General features: G+C 36.6%; 1 non-coding gene across 1 annotated transcript; it reads right to left on the bottom strand.

Annotated features, from left to right (window-relative positions):
* Positions 1 to 15,597: 15,597 nt before the first annotated feature.
* On the bottom strand, positions 15,598 to 15,716 carry LOC112472896. The gene has a single exon (XR_003043802.1). It is a non-coding gene; the product is annotated as a 5S ribosomal RNA (ribosomal RNA).
* Positions 15,717 to 16,527: the final 811 nt, after the last annotated feature.

The raw sequence follows: 16,527 nt of genomic DNA, 5'->3' as shown, positions 1-16,527 counted from the left end.
ATAAGAAAACAAGCCCCTTACCCATGCTGCCTACAAGAGACTCACTTCAGATTAAAAGACACACACAGACTAAAAAGAAGAGGATGGAAAAAAATATTGCCTTGATGGACCTAGAGGGTATTGCGCTGAATGAAATGGGTCTGACAGAGAAAGACAAATATTACATAATTTCACGTATATGTGGAATCTAAAGAACAGATAAACAACAAACAGAAAAGCAGTAATAAACTCACAGATACAGAGAATATTTTGAGGGCTACTAGATGGGAGGGAAGTTGGGAGGTGGGAATAAAAGGCAAAGGGATTAAGAGGTACAAATGGATAGTTGCAGAATAGACAGGAGTGTAGCATGGGGAAGATGGTTAATAATGTAATAAATATGTAAGGAGAAGAAGAGTATTAGATGGAGTGGGATGACCACTTTGTGAGTTATGTGAGTTATGTGGATCTCTGATTATTAGGTTGTACAACTGAAACTAGTATATTATTGTATACCAACTATACTTGAAAAAACTCCTCGAACTGTACAATGAGCAACTAATTGTCTATTATATTTCAATAAAGCTGGGAAAAATAGAGCAACAACAACAACAAAAAACCTATTGAGCCAGAGCCTAAGTCAAATACCAGTAATTCTCCATGTATGTTGTGTGACCTTACACAGGTCACTTATCCATTTTGAGCTAAAGTTTCTCATCAATAACCTAGTAATCATATATAACTAACTAGATTAAATGGGAGAATACATGTAAGGCATTAAATACATGGTAGCTTCACTATTTCAAATATGACTCAGAGCTTACTGACTCTCAAGGTGGAGAGAAAGTATTAGCAATATTATTGTTAACATCGTCATCATCATCATCATCATCATTATCATTATTATTATCAGAAAGAGGAAGAATATCAATGCCATAGAATTAAAAAAAAAACCCAGTAGAGTTATAAAAGAAAAAATGTTTTCATATGGGGTATTATATAGGGAATATCAAATAGCGTAGTAGAAAATACGTATATTTTTACTGTAAATAGAAGAATTTAAATAGTAATAAACACTATTGGAAAACATAAAAAAAATCATAAAATGACCAGCACCCCCCAAATCCTACAATTGATCCCTTTTAGTCACTATACTCTAAAGATAATCACTACTAGCCTGGTTTTTAATAGCAAAGGGTTGGTTTTCTCATGTTTCCAAATGAAATCATACAGCTTGTCTTCTTTCATGTCTGGCTTCTTTTATTCAAAAGATATGCCCGTGAGGTTCATCCTTATTGTTGTATGTATTAGTAGCTTTTTTTTTTTTTTATTGCTGTATAGTATTGCAGTTTGAGAATGTACTACACTTTATCCATTTGGGTTGATACTAGTTTTGAGCTATCAAGAATAGTGTACTACGAATGTTATAGTACATCTTTTGGTGAACACATGCCTGTACCTTATTTTTTTCATTTATAAATTTTCATCCCTTATAAGAGGGCCACCGTCAATTGGATAAGCTCCTGCTCCTGCCCAGGAACCAGGCTTTTTGTCACATACATCTCCAGGGGGCACCATTTCCATGTGTTGTACATGAATAACACTCCTAGAGCACAGTACAGTGGGTCTTGTGCCCCCTGGAGTTGTGCAATGGGCGGCTCTCTACCACTCTGTTTCCTATCCATTATCAGAACCTGGGAGATGGTTAATTTTACTGAATTTGGAAAGACTTTTTTCAAAATCTCTTTTCCTTTATATATATATTTTTTGATTTTGAATCTGGGCATAGAATCACAAGAGACATGGGTCAGCCTATACAGTAAAAACAACCCATCAGCTAATTCTATGGGAATAAAAAAAAAAACCCGAATAATTACAACAAGTGTTTCATTTTATAGAAACCAAATCATGGAACTGTATTTTTTTAACCCCTTAAGACGTTGGTCAGACATCAGTAGACACATTGAAAATCTCTTCCAGCCCCTTTATAAAGTCAGCAAAGGAGAAACAAGTTAGGTTTTGGAAAGGGAATTTTTGTTTAAAGGCAATGCCCTAGTTTCTGTTTGTGTCTTAAGTTCCAGGGTGGGTGGGTATAATGTAGCAGCAGGGAGCATGTTCTCTGGAGGCAGACTGATCTGCTTTCAGTCTCTGATTGGCCACTACTGAGTTGGCCAAGTGGCATAAGCTCTATAGGCCTCAGTTTCCTCCTCTGAAATAACTCTTTGCTTTATCATGGGTAGGAAGCAAAGAGAAAGGAAGGAGACTCATGACCATGGTGGATTGAGCAGCCTTCTCTACCTATGGCAAAGAGAGGGTGGCAGGCCCAGGAGTAGATTATGGCTGCACTGGTTCCAAGTCTGGGCAGCCCAGCCCAGTGCCCAGCAGGTGAGCAGAGGAGGGAATACATGAATTCCTACTTGCTAGATGGAACAGAATATGTCTTGTTTGGGAAATTTAGTGTATTGGGGATTTTGCAGTTGGACAGAGCACAGGAACATGAATCCTTGAGCAAGGTTACAAAGAAGCTTCTCTTGAGGATCCAGCAAGGGCTCTAGAGTTGGACAGAACTGAGTTTAAGTCTTGGCTTTGGGCTTTACATCTTATCTTTCTCTTACTTTGATATCTTACACTCTGAGCTGCCTATAATAAAATCTGTTATATTATTATATTAATAATAAATCTTCACTGGGTTGCTGTGAGGATTATATGAGAACATACATAGAAGTAACTTTGCACTGGGCCAACACATAATGATTTGTGGTCGTTATTACCATTGGAGTAAGAAATGATACCTCTCACTCCATGTCCTCACTTTTTTTAGAGCTCTGAGTTTCTTCCTAATGCAATGGTCCTGAACCTCATCAGATCCCATGCCCCTTTGACAAAACACCTATTTTGTAATGACTTATTTACTGCCCTGAAAATAAATGCATCAATAAGATAGCCTCTTACTTTTCAAAGTGTGGGTCAGCAACATCATGAGGATCACCCAAAATGCAGAATTTTGGCCTCAACCTCAGGTTCACTGAACCAGATTCTGTATTTTAACAAGACCACCAAATGGTATATATGCACAATAAATAAGACAGAATTGTGTATAGACCTTTATTTAACCCTGTCTATCATGTTGAAATGATCTATTTACAGGTCTGTTTCCTTCACTGGACTGTGAGCTCCTTGAGGACAGGATTCAGTCTTATTTATCTTTGTAACTTCAGTGTCTAACTCAGGGCCATATCAGAGTAAGACCTCAATAAAGCTGTATTGCACATCAATTTCAATCATTATTGTCACCACTTTCTCTCCTCTCTGGCATCCCAAGGCATTTGTTGTTCAGAACCATACCTTTCATGATGGCACTAGTCATCTTCCTCCTGGTACTGATTGCTCTTTAATTGTCTCACAGATATAACTCTGTATTCTCTGACATGACTAAATTGCATAAGAAAAGGACATTCTTGTATTTCTTTCTGTGCAGTGCTAGGGCACATAATAAGTTGGTAACCACCATAGTTTGATTTTGAAACAGCACTGTGTTATTGGGATACCACCATTTCAATGGCATTTTATTGACAGCAATTTGCCAGAAAAATAGGAATCTGTGCTTTAGTGGAAGTTATCTCTCCTAGGTTAAGGGATCCTCTCTTCTACTTAGCTGGTGACAATGGATTTTATCGCTACATATAAACTTGTTCGGTATCTGGACTCTTGCCCAATATTGACTCCATTTGGTGAGTGTGAACATCTTGATTATATAAGCAATTATTCCAGATATTTAAGAGATTGATATAGCAACAAAGATATTAGGATATATAGTAAACCATCAAGAAGCCAGTCTATAGAGCTACTAAGAGATTTGAACATCTAATGAGTGAATAGTTTTACAGGTTATTGAATATGAGCATCAAAAGCATCGGACCTTCCAAATCTTTATGCACTTACAAATATTTACAGGTCTTTTAAAGATCAAGTCTGTCATTATCGGTTTCTGTGCTGTATATTGTCAATACCCACAGTGACCCCAGAGGAGCCTGTGCTAGCAGGAGTAATGCTGTGGTATGTTCAGCTCTGCTGGATCTCCATAGAGGGGGGCTGGAATGCCTTGTGGAACAATGCCCTGGGCTCCCGAGAGCAAAGAATGAAGGGCAGCCTAGTTTGATAACCACATTAAAGCACTACCAACATCTGTTCAAGCCAAAGACAACACTATCTCTAGGAATTAACCTTCTGAACCACTGAATCATTACCCTCAGCAGAGTGAAAGTTGGACAACAAGAGCCTATTTGTCAGTGGTTCATCAGAGAGACGTGGTAAGCCATATTTTACTGCAACAGCGTGAGAAGGCCTGGCTCGGCTTTATACATTTTAAACACAGAATATATTTGTGTGGGAAATAAGCAGACAATGATAGTAAATAAACTTTTGATGATACCTTGCAACTTTCAGCATCCGTCCCACTCTGGAACAAATTGACCATGGAGCATTGTCCCAGAGAATAGAGTTTCCAGGATTTGTACTTAAATGATTTCCCCTTATTTTAATGAAACATTAGGTATCAATAATGAGAGTGTTAACAATTTGCAAGATGCATTTCAAATTTATAGTAATATAAAAAAATCAAACCTTTTGTTGAAAGTAATATAATTCACTATAAGTGAAATAATAACTAGTTGGATGGGCTTTATGAAGCTGCATCAGATGGAGAAGTAGGCAAAGAAGATGGAAGTAAAAAATCTAATGAAAAAAAATTGTAGTGGAAGCAAGCATAGAAGGCCTGTCATCAAAACTTTAGAAGACTCTGAGATTTGGAGATGTGTTTCTTTTAATGAAGACTGTCTACAGCTTCTACTATGATAGATTTTAAGCCCTGTACCACACTAATTGAAAAATCCATCTCCAGTTTTTTATTTTCTGATACATTCCTAATTGCAGCAACCCATCATTAAGAGACATGAGGCTTCTATGCCAAATCTGCCTCAGGAGATTGAGATTAAACTGAGCTTTGTTCTTAAATTAGTGCCTGAAACATATGCATTTTCTTTTATAACAGTACTTACTATGCATTATTTTAAAAGAAAAATGTCAATACTGTGTGGTGACTGACATCTGTAATCGTTATAAAAATATTCCCATTTTTTGATGATTCAAAGTATATAGACTATCTAAATATAGTCTATATAGCATATATAAAGTATTATACTACATTAAAATATAAAAATACATAAAATATATACAAAGCGTATAGACTTACTTTATCAAATAAAATAAGGCAGAGTAGAATGTTAGTGTTGGGCTTTCTCTGCTCAACTTCCTAGAAGTCATCAAGTATGTAATATTGTAGATGGCTCTAGAGTGGTTGTCCTTGTAGTTTGGCTTGCTAGTGCTTACACAGTGAGCAACTGGCATGATATCTTTGAGTCGGTGCAAAATGGCATGAGACTATATCGTGTCTGGACAAAGAAGGCTGCACTGGGAAATACTACCCTTGAGATCACCTAAGTGGACTCCCTCCACCTTGCAAGTTTAGAGGAGTTCTGTTTTAGTTCTCGCCCCTAAAATTGATCTGGAAAGAAGATTATAATGGTAGAAAATAGAAGTAGGCTGTGGAGTTACCTGAAACACGCCATGAATGTTTTTGAGTGAGTGAGTGAATGAAATACAATTTTGGATGCAGGATGCTCTTGCCCAGTGGTTCTGCCAACATGGTCCATGGACTCTGAAAGTTCCCAAAAACTTTCAGGATGGTTTACTAGGCCAAAACTATTTTTATAATAATACTAAAACATTCTATGCTTTTTTTCACTGTGTCGACATTTGCACTGAAGGCGCAGAATCAAGGTGGATAAAGCTTCTGGCATGTTAGCATGAATCAAGGCAGTGGCACCAAGCTGTTCTAACATTCATTGTACTTTTCACTGCCAAGCACTCACAGAAAAAAAACTTTACTTAAGAATGTCCTTGATGAAGCAGTAAAAATAAATAAACATGAATTTTATTAAATCTTGACTCAAGTACTTGTATGCATAAATCACTTCTGGTGCACACTGAAGTGTGATGGTTGTCTTGAGAAAAAAACACTTGTACAATTGTTTGAATTGCATGCTGAACTAGCCACTTTTTAAATGACCATTTATTTACTTAAAAGGACAACTGATGGAAAAACTATGGTTATTCAGACTTGGGTATTTGACAGATATTTTCTCAAAAAAACAAAAAACAAAAAACAAACAAAGTTATCCTGCATTACAAAGAAAATGGCGGACAGTATTTGTTGCTAATGATGGGATTTGAGCTGTCAAGCAAAAATTAGAATTTTGGAAAACGTGTTCACCACCATAAGCTTGACAGTTTCCCAGTAATTAAAGAATTTTCTGATGTTACTGGTGATGATATTAACATGTGACTTTTTTGAATGTTGTATAATTTAAAGCATAAGTATTTGAAAGATCTTCATAATTCATAAATCAGTATTTTTGAAATGATCAATTTATGATAGTGTGACATCATGCATGAGTCAAAGGTCAATGCAATATACAAGATATGTCAATGGACTTTGGTATAACAGAATATATAAAGGTCATTGATATGGTTTCAAACTCCACATTGCAGATAACCTTAAGAAACTATCACTTGCTGAGTTCTGGTTTAATAATAAGAATATCCACAATTGTCTCAAAGGCGATTAAAATGCTGCTTACTTTTCCAAAAACATATTTATGTGAGACTGGATTTTCTTCATATACATCAACGAGATATTGCAACATATTGAAAGCAGAAGCAGATATGAAAACAATGAACTATCTGAAAAAGAAATAAACAATCCCACTTACAATAGCATTAAAAATTATAAAATACTTAGGGGAAAATTTAACCAAGGAGGTGAAAGAGCTGTACACTAAAAAATATAAGATATTGATGAAAGAAGTTAAAGAAGACACAAGTAAATGGAAAGATATCCTGTTTATGGATTAGAAGAACTAATATTGTTAAAAGTCCATACTATCCAAAGCAATCCCTATTCAATGCAATCTCTATGAAACTTTCAATGACATTTTTCACAGAAATAGAAAAAGCAATCTTAAACTTTATATGGGTGAAAGACCCATATAAAGACCCTGCATAACCAAAGCATTTCTGAGAAAGAGAAACAAAGCTAGAGGCACCACACTTCCTGATTTCAAACTATATTACAAAGCTGTAGTAATCAAAACAATATGATACTGCCACAAAACCAGACACATAGAGCAATGGAATAGTATAGAAAGCTCCCAAATAAACCCACACATAGATGGTGAACTAATATTTGCCAAGGGAACCAAGAATACTCAATGAGAAATGGATAATCTCTTCAATAAATGATGCTGGGAAAACTGGATACCCACATGCAAAAGAATGAAGTTGTACCTCTATCTTACCCCACTCATAAAAATTAACACAAAATGGATTAAAGACTTAACTGTAAGACCCCAAACTATAAAAGTCTTAGAAGAAAACATAAGGAAAAGCTCCTTGATATTGGTTTTGGCAATGACTTTTTGGATATTAAAACCAAAAGTGCAAGCAACAAAAGCAAAAATAAATAAGTAGAACAGCTTCAGACTAAAAAATTTCTGCAAAGCAACAGAAACAATAAAAAAAAAGGAAAGGCAACCTACAAAGTGGGACAAAATATTTGCAATTCATATTTCTGATAAGGGCTTAACATCCAAAATATATAAGGAACTAATACAACTCAATAAAAATTCCCCCAATTAATCTGATTAAAAATGGGCAGATGACTTGAATAGATATTTTCCAAAGAAGACATAAAAGTGGACAACAGGTACATGAAAAGATGCTCAACATCACTAACCATCAAGGAAATGCAAATCAAAACTACAATGAGATATCATCCCACACCTGTTAGAATGGCTATTATCAAAAACACAAGAGATAACAAGTGCTAGTGAGGCCATAGAGAAAAGGGAACTCTGATGAACTGTTGGTGGGAATGTAAATTGACACAGCCACCATGGTAAAGAATATGGAAGTTCTTCAAAAAAGTAAAAATAGAACTATTATGTGATCCAGCAATCACACTTATGGGTGTATATATATATCCAGAGGAAACGAAATTAATATCTTGAAGAAATATCTTCACCTCTTTGTTCATTGCTGCATTATTCTCAGTAGCCACAACATGGAAACAACCTAAGTGTCCATCAATGGATGAATGGATAAAGTATGAGATATATAATGGAATATTATTCAGCCATAAAAAGAAGGAAATCTTGCCATTTTCAACAACTTAGATGAACCTGGAAGGCATTGTGTTTAGTGAAATAAACCAGACAGAAAAAGATAGTGTATGATCCCATTAATGTGGGGAATCTGAAAGAAGTGAGCTCATAGAATCAGAGAGAAGAGTGGTGGTTGCTCGGAGTCTGTGTGGTCAGGGAAATGGGGAGATGTTGGTCACAGGGTACAAACTCCCAGGTATAAGATGAATAAGTTCTAGGTGTCTAATGTGTAACATGGTGAGTATAGTTAACAATACTGTGTTATATATTTGAAAGTTGCTATTGGAGTAGATCTTAAATGTTATTCCCCCACCCCTACACACACACATACAGAAAATTAACTATGTGAGGCGATGAAGATGTTAACTAACCTTATTGTGATAATCATTGCACAATATATACATGTATCAAATCATCATATTGTACACCTTACAATGTTATATGTCAATTATATCAATAAAGCTGGATAAATAAATAAGTTTCAGGGGGAAAAAGCAGATATGAGAATCTGGTTATTTTCTATTAAGCCAGGTATTAAGGAGATTTAAAAAAATGTAAAACGAAGTCACTTTTTAAACTTACTTTTTTTGTTTTAAAAATAGTTAATTTTCATAAACTATGTGAATATGTAATAGGTTTATTGTTATTTAAGTGAATAAATATATTTTTGTTTTAATTTCTAATATAGGACATCTAGACATAACCTATACAAACAGAATCTCTTTGAAATTGTCAGTAATTATTAAGAATATGAAGGATTGCGACAACATGGATGGACCTTGAGATAATCATGCTAAGCAAAGTAAGCCAGACAGAAAAAGTTGAAAATCACATGATATCACTTATATGTGGGATATAAATCTAAAAGCAACAAACGAACAGGACAAACAAACAGAGACTCATGGACGTGGACAATAGATTAGTGGTTACCAGAAGGTAGCAGGGAGGAGGAAGGGGAAGGTAGGCGGGGTAAAGAGGATCAAATATGCGGTGACAGAAAGAAATCTAACTATGGCAGGTGAACACACAATGTAAATATATATATGCCTTACTATTAAAGTGTCTAGCTGAAACTTATTGGATTTTGTAAACCAATGTCACCATAAAAAAAATTAATTAAAAAGAAAAGAAAAGAAAAAAAAAAGAATGTGAAGGATCTTTGAAACCAAAAATTTTAAAAACTGGTGCCCTAGTTAGTAATTTTCAAAGAGTGGTCCCTGGACCATCAGCATCACCTAAGAACTTGTTAGAAATGCCCTCATTCCAAATCTATTGAATCAGAACCCCTGGAGAGGGGCTGAGTACTCTGTGTTTTAACCAGCCCTCCAGGGGATTCTGATGCTCTCCAAACTTTAGAAACTGGAAATAAAAGTTTGACTCCCTCTTCACCAAACCCTGGCCCCACCCTACGGATCAGTGTGCATAGTTACCCTAAGGTCTGATGATTGTGCACAGTGAGAAGGCTGACTTCCCAGGCCAAATGTTGCAAAGAGGCATTTGCTTTGGTCTCATAAACAGATATCCTTTCCTCATTCCCTCATTACTTGCACCATAGTCACTTAGGTGGGCACTGCTAGCGAACTTGCTGGAACATCTAAGTAGTGCCTTGGTCCGGGAGAGGAAACTTGGTGGATCTGTAAGGAAGTAGCATATAACATTATGCAGGGCTTCTGATCTTAGCTATGAAGCAGAATCTTCTGGGGAGCTTATTTCAATATGGACTCCTAGGCCCTATACCCTAGGAATTATCATTGATAAAGTACAGGAAGGATCTGAAATCTATATTTTAACAAGTGTCCCTTAGGTCTGTGATGATCAGCCAAACTTAGGACTCACGGATTTTAGTGAGTCCAGCTCCTTCCTTTTGCAGATGAGAAAACTGAGGCCTAGAGATTAAGTGATTTGTCCAAGGTCACATAATTTGTCAGTGGAAGAGCTGGGATTCACCAGTGTCTCCATCCCCACTTCACCCTGAGCAACTCCACTTTCATCTGCTTTACCTATGGGAGCTCAACAAAAGAGGGTTTTGTTTTGCTTTTAATTGAGAAAAGGTGCAGGCCTGAATACCCCTGTACTCTACCATGCTTACTACCCTCCACTGGAGGCTCTTTATACACACCAAAGGTAAGGCAGTGTGGTGCAGTGGGCTCAGCACTGAGCAGGGGCAGGAGGGCCTGGATTAGCTGCTCCTGACTTTGTCACTAAAATGCTATGTGACTGGGCAAGTCATTTCACTTCGTCGGTTCTGAGTTTCTTCAGTTGTGGAATGGGCATCCTGTTTAATGAGCAGGGTTTCTATTTGGCTAACATGTTTATTTTCTCTGTAGACCCAAGAACAGTGCCTTGCCTGTGTAGCAGGAGTAGCAATAAATGTTTAGAGAATGAATGAATAAAAGTGGGAAACAAGAATGTGGTTTATGAATGTTCACTATTATTAATAATAAATTCAAAAGCTGGCTGCTCCAGACACTTGGGTTTAATAGTAACTTGATTCAGAATGGTTTCTTACAGGACCAAACTACCTTAACAGACCTTTGTTTTTGAATGTAAGAAAAGGACAACTTGCACTGACCAGTCATGTCTGCAAGATGTCAAAAGAGCCAGCTAATTTGGTCTGTTCAATGAAAAAGCAAGGCCAACAGTATTGAGCATTGTGCTTCAAAGGAAGCTAAGTGGCTCGGAGCCTTTTCCATTGCTGCTCATTGGCTTGGCGTTATGTACACACAGCTATCCTTTCAGTTTCCACAAAATGGCTTATTTTCATTTCTGAAATGGCAGCCACGTGGGAGCCCCCAGTTGCTGTGGAGAAGGCAGGGAGAGGCCCAGCTGGTTGACAGCCACTGGGCTCCTTGAGTCCTCCTCTTCGCCTTGGCTGCTGTTGGGAGGCGAGAGTCCAAGGTTTTTATAGTTCCTCTCTCGAATTAGTGCCCACAGACTCTACAGCTATGAACATGCAATTAGTCTTTGTTTGTGCACAAAAGGGAGCTTGACCCTTGCCCGTCTTTGATTGGCATGTACAACTCTTGTAGCTACTTACCTAAGGCCCTCTCCAAGGAGCACAGTGCCTTGTTCTTGCACCTGCCTTCAGCTTTTCTCTTTTGTGACTTTTGTGACTTGTTTCACATAATATTCGGCCCAGCAAGGTTGCAGGGATGAAGGCATCATCAGACACAGTAAGATTTCCTGTTTTTCAGGGAGGTTGGGGGAGTGAGTGGGAAGGAGGTTTGCATTTGTAATCTGAGTTTTGGATAATTGCTGAGCCCCAAAACACTTAGCAGGAGCCCAAAGAACTGTTTTTTTTTTCTTAATAAATGAACACTTTGCTTTCAAAAGCAGACCTCCCATGTTACGGGAAACAAGCTGTATGCACAAAGCTTTACATTTCTTCCTCAGTTCACCTGCTTTCTAACCAACATAGAAACTTTGTAGTGAAAGACACGCAATTACTGTGGTAAGAAAATTTCTCTTTAAGCCATGCTTTCCAAGATAGAAGAAGAGTGTTTATTAGCAGCCTGAATGAATTCAATACTGTGGTGGTGGACTGCATTTTCAATAAATGTTTTCGAGAAGCCTGATTTGTTTTGGAAACAATCTCATTTCTTACTGTCCATGCCTAAATGTGCCGTGACCACGAGAATAAACTACTCAGCTATGGCACTTGGAGAAAAACTCCGAAACATAATGGTTTGAACTAAAAACCATCTCAAACTCCCAAATCTGCAGAGACTATTTAATAAATGGTTAAAAAACAATAGTAGCTGCCCTTTTTGGAGTGCTTATTTAGGTTTAGGCCCTCCATGTTGCATTTTATTGTCTTCATTTTATAAAAAATTAATGTTCAGAGATGTTAAGATGAACAGACACTTGGCCTGTTCAACTGCTAAAAGGCAGAACAGAGAAGTAAAACCAAGTCTCTGGGTTTGTTCCTCCATGGTATGTTGCTGAAAACTTAAAAAAAATAAAAAAAAAATACACATTAGATTTGATATAGCCAAAAGAGTGTTTTTTAATTGAGGCAACATTGGTTAATAACATTATATAAATTTCAGGTGCATAACGTTACAATTCAGTATCAGTATACTCTATTGTATGCTCACCACCCAAAGTCTAGTTTCTTTCTGTTACAATATACTTGACCCCTCATTTCACCCTCCCCTATCCCCCTTCTCCTCTGGTAACCACCATTCTGTTGTCTTTCCAACTATGCGACTAAAATTGTCTTTGGGATATTACTTCTGAGCTGACTGCACTGCATCTCACTTCTATTCACACTGTACTGTTGACCATCTTGGCATTGCCCAGTTTGATCATTTACTTTTTCACAAGACCTGGTTCCCAGTCACTTTTGGCTGTTTTCAGAAATCATTGACCTTGGACAACAAGGATTTGCTAAAATTTAGGACATTCAGAAGAAGCTTCCATTTCTAGAAATGACTCTAAAATAAATGTTTATTCCAAAAGTGGCTAGCATAGAAGTGTACGTTTTCAGCCTTCCTCTGTGTGCACAAGCTCTGAAGTGCTTAGGAAGGCATGGAATGGTAAATAGGAGTTTGCCCTTTGACATTACATGCCCATCCTTTGAATCTTAGCTCCAACGCCTTATTAGCTGCCTACTTTTGTGAAAATTATTTAACTCCTCTAATCTTAGTTTTCTTGCCTATAAAATGAGGATAATAATAATAATATCTACCTGAACAGATTTGCTGTTTGGATTAAATAGTAATATGTGCAACACCCTAGGTACATAGTAAATGCTCAATAAATGTTAATTTCCTATGCTCACCCCTTCTGTTGCTATATTTGGTAAAGCAAAGTCTTTTTATAGTCATGCCTTATCTCTTCTTTGATTCATAGGTTAGTACTGGAAGGGCCCTTTAACATAATCTTATCTAGTTGTTGTCAAACTCATTGTAACAGCAGAAAACTATAGTTCAAAGGAAATTTTAGATGGAACCCCAATAACTGCTACAGCCAAGGTGGAGCTCCTGGAGTTTCAGTGGTGGGTCAGAGGTGGCAGGGGCAGAGCTCCAGTATTTCAGGCTCCGCTTCACTCCCTGAGTTGAATTGTGTTGTCATCACTGAATCCTCCTTCTCTACCCTTCCAACATGGATTTCAAAGGAAGTTCTATGCATGCTTTAAAACTCCACTTTACACCCTAAAACCTTCATAATGCCTTGCCAGAAAGATCCACCCAGAATTAACCTGTTTTCCAATTCTCCATCCGCAATGTGAGTCTCTACTATAGCATTTATCAAATTATTCCTGGTATTAGAGTTATTTTTATCTATACCTATTCTCTTTTTAAAAAATAATGACATATTTCCAACTATTAGTAAGGAACTATATTTCCAATTGTTAGCCAGGAACTATTCTAATATTATATAGATAAACTCACTTAATATTCTTTATACCTATTTTTTATACCAAGTTTTTTTTTTTTTGTTTTTTGTTTTTTGTTTTTTTTAGGGACAGAGCCCATGTTTTAATTATTTCTGCATCCCCCACAGTGGAAAACTTACACATAAGAAGCCCTCAATTTCTGCTTGTTGAATTGTTAAATAAATGGTCAGAGATAAATCCAAATATTAAGGGCTAGGAAACCAAGGGAAAGATTCCTAATAATATTATTCTTTGTTTTATCTGAGTTCTCTTTAAAAAGTAACTTGAGATGCTTCACATATCCCAACCTCATTGATTTCTGTCATCCTGACATGATGTGCTTGCCTGATTTCTTAAGCAAATATAGCTATTCTAATCTTCCTTTGGCCCTTTCTCCATTATTTGAAGGAAAAGGAGGCAGAAAAACCATCTTCTGCACAGGTAATACCTCAAAATATGCAAACAATTTGAAAACCTTTAGACTAGATACTAAAGCATGCCTACAGTAAAAAGCAGAAGAATGGGTGAATGTTTACAATTGTTTTATAAAGTCAAGTGAGGAAACTAATATTAGGAACTTTTATTTAGAATCACAGAATTGCTGTACTTCGTAAAGGGGAATAACTGACGGAAAATAATTGAAAAAGCCTTTGAAAATATACTGCATCAAATTCAAGTGAAAGAAAACAAGAGAGAATAGCAGGAAAATGTAAGAAATTCAGGACAATTTTTTTTTCTGACTTGTAAGAGAGCATTATTATGTGGGTATGCTTCAGCAGCTAATTACCAAGATAGAAAGAAGATGGAGTAATCAGATGCCATAGTACTTACAAGGGGGAATTTGTTTTTGAATAATATGAAAGCATTTTAAGTTTTATGTATTTAACTTTATATACTACACAAAAGTATCTAAGATGTATAGAAAACATTATTTTTCATTCCATAAATATAAGTAAATTTGAATGCATAGGTTTTTAACTTATACTTTAGTGCCTCATTTGTGGTTATTGGTCAAAGACTGATCATCAGAGATGAGGCTGGCAGAATTTTCATTGTATTTAGGATATAATGACATCAATATTTGGAGGAGTGAGTCTTACTGTGTTTGTTTCTACAAGGATTAGTCCTATTATTTCATAATCATTCGATATTCAATTCTTAATTGATGATAAAAGAGGAAAAAAGCAGGCTCTAACAATGGTTGCCACACCCCATTACAAAGCCAATGTAGAAATACTTTTCATATTGTGGATCTGGGATCAAACTTAGGCCAGTGCACCTTTAACTTAGGCGATCATCAAGCCAGAGTTTTGTGGCTTTTTAATCTTGTGAAACAACAAGTCTCGAAGATTCAAAGAATGACAAATTCTGTGCAAACAGGAGTTGGTTTGCACATTTTTAAGGAAGGGGGCTGACTTGTATAACACTGTTGCACAGACTAGAGCTGCTAATGCTCATAAAGTGACAGCTCAAGAAAGCAGAAACTTAGCTTTGAAGGCATCAAAAAAGACAAATAGCATGTTCGGTTAATGCTTATTTCTGCTAGTGGGAAACATAATATTTAGGGAAGAAAAGGCAGTAAAATAAGTATCCTTGGATCAAATTTTTAAAAAAATATCATCAACTAACTGTCTTTCTACAAAACTTCAAACATTCTTGGACAAATTTCCTCAGAGAAGCTCTTTTGAATTTTATGATATCAATAGTATTCTTTCCCCTCTGGATTTGTTGCTGCAAGCATGAGGAAGAATTGTAAGGTAGATAAGAAAAAGCTATGTGATATACTATATACAACGCTAATTTTTTTAACCTTTAATTTTTAAATTTTCAATTAGAGTTGGCATCTAATATTAATTAATTTATTTTTATTTATTTTTTTTTAAGTGAGGCAACCCTTGGTTGACCTCACAGATTGCAAGGACCTTGTCAGCTTACAATCCCTTATTTTTTTATTTTTTATGCCTACAGCACCTGATCTTCCCAGGTGATCTCCCATCCAAGTACTAACCAGGCCCGACCCTGCTTAGCTTCTGAGATCAGACGGGATCAGGCTTGTTCAGGGTGGCATGGCTGTAGACCAATATTAATTTATTATGCAACACTAAATTAACTATAATTTTATGGGATAGATTTCTGTGTGCTCTATTAATCTTACGTTGTACATGCACTTGGGAAAGCATTTCCTTGTACCAAGATGTCACTCGCAGTTTGTAGTTGTTGCCATAACATGTTTGTCATTCTGGCTCTTCTCTAGGAATGTGACATCCTGGTACATCCAGTGGTCCTTATCAGCAGTGTGGCCACACCTTGGTGTGTCACAATCATTTGGGAGTTAAAGTGCAAATAATTTGTTCCTGCTAGTAAGTTAAGGGTCTGAAGTTTGTGAATGATTGCCTGTTTTAGTAAATTAGACCTAGTTCAACGTTATCTTTATGACAATGTTGCTCTCATTCACTTGCATTCTGAAATACTTGCTTGATTGGGAGATAATGAGATGGGAACTTGGTTAAGCCTCTGGGAGCCACACCTGTATGTGCACATCTTCTATCATGTGTGTCCCCAGTGGATATAAGGCTGAGAACAGCCATGTTATTCCATTTTTTGTGTGTGTGAGAAACTCGGATATTAACTGGAGTCCACTTCTAGGAACATAACTTCACCCCAGGCCTGCTTACTCATCCACTGTACTGCTTCAACTCCTGGAGAAATTAAGCAAAGGCTTACACTAACTATGGACAATTTTATTCTTTTAAATCTACTTTGAGGGCTGAATAACTAAGACCATTCATTTGTTTAGTCACTCAACAAACACTTATTGAGAACTTTTTTTATGTACCAAAGCACTTCTTCACAGGAGAAAGAGAATTTGCACCTGTTGACACTTTAAAA

Source organism: Pteropus alecto, unplaced genomic scaffold, assembly GCF_000325575.1.
Source record: "Pteropus alecto unplaced genomic scaffold, ASM32557v1 scaffold139, whole genome shotgun sequence".
NCBI lineage: Eukaryota > Metazoa > Chordata > Mammalia > Chiroptera > Pteropodidae > Pteropus > Pteropus alecto.
The sequence above is the reverse complement of the archived record's forward strand: the minus strand, read 5'-3'. Positions and strand labels throughout refer to the sequence as shown.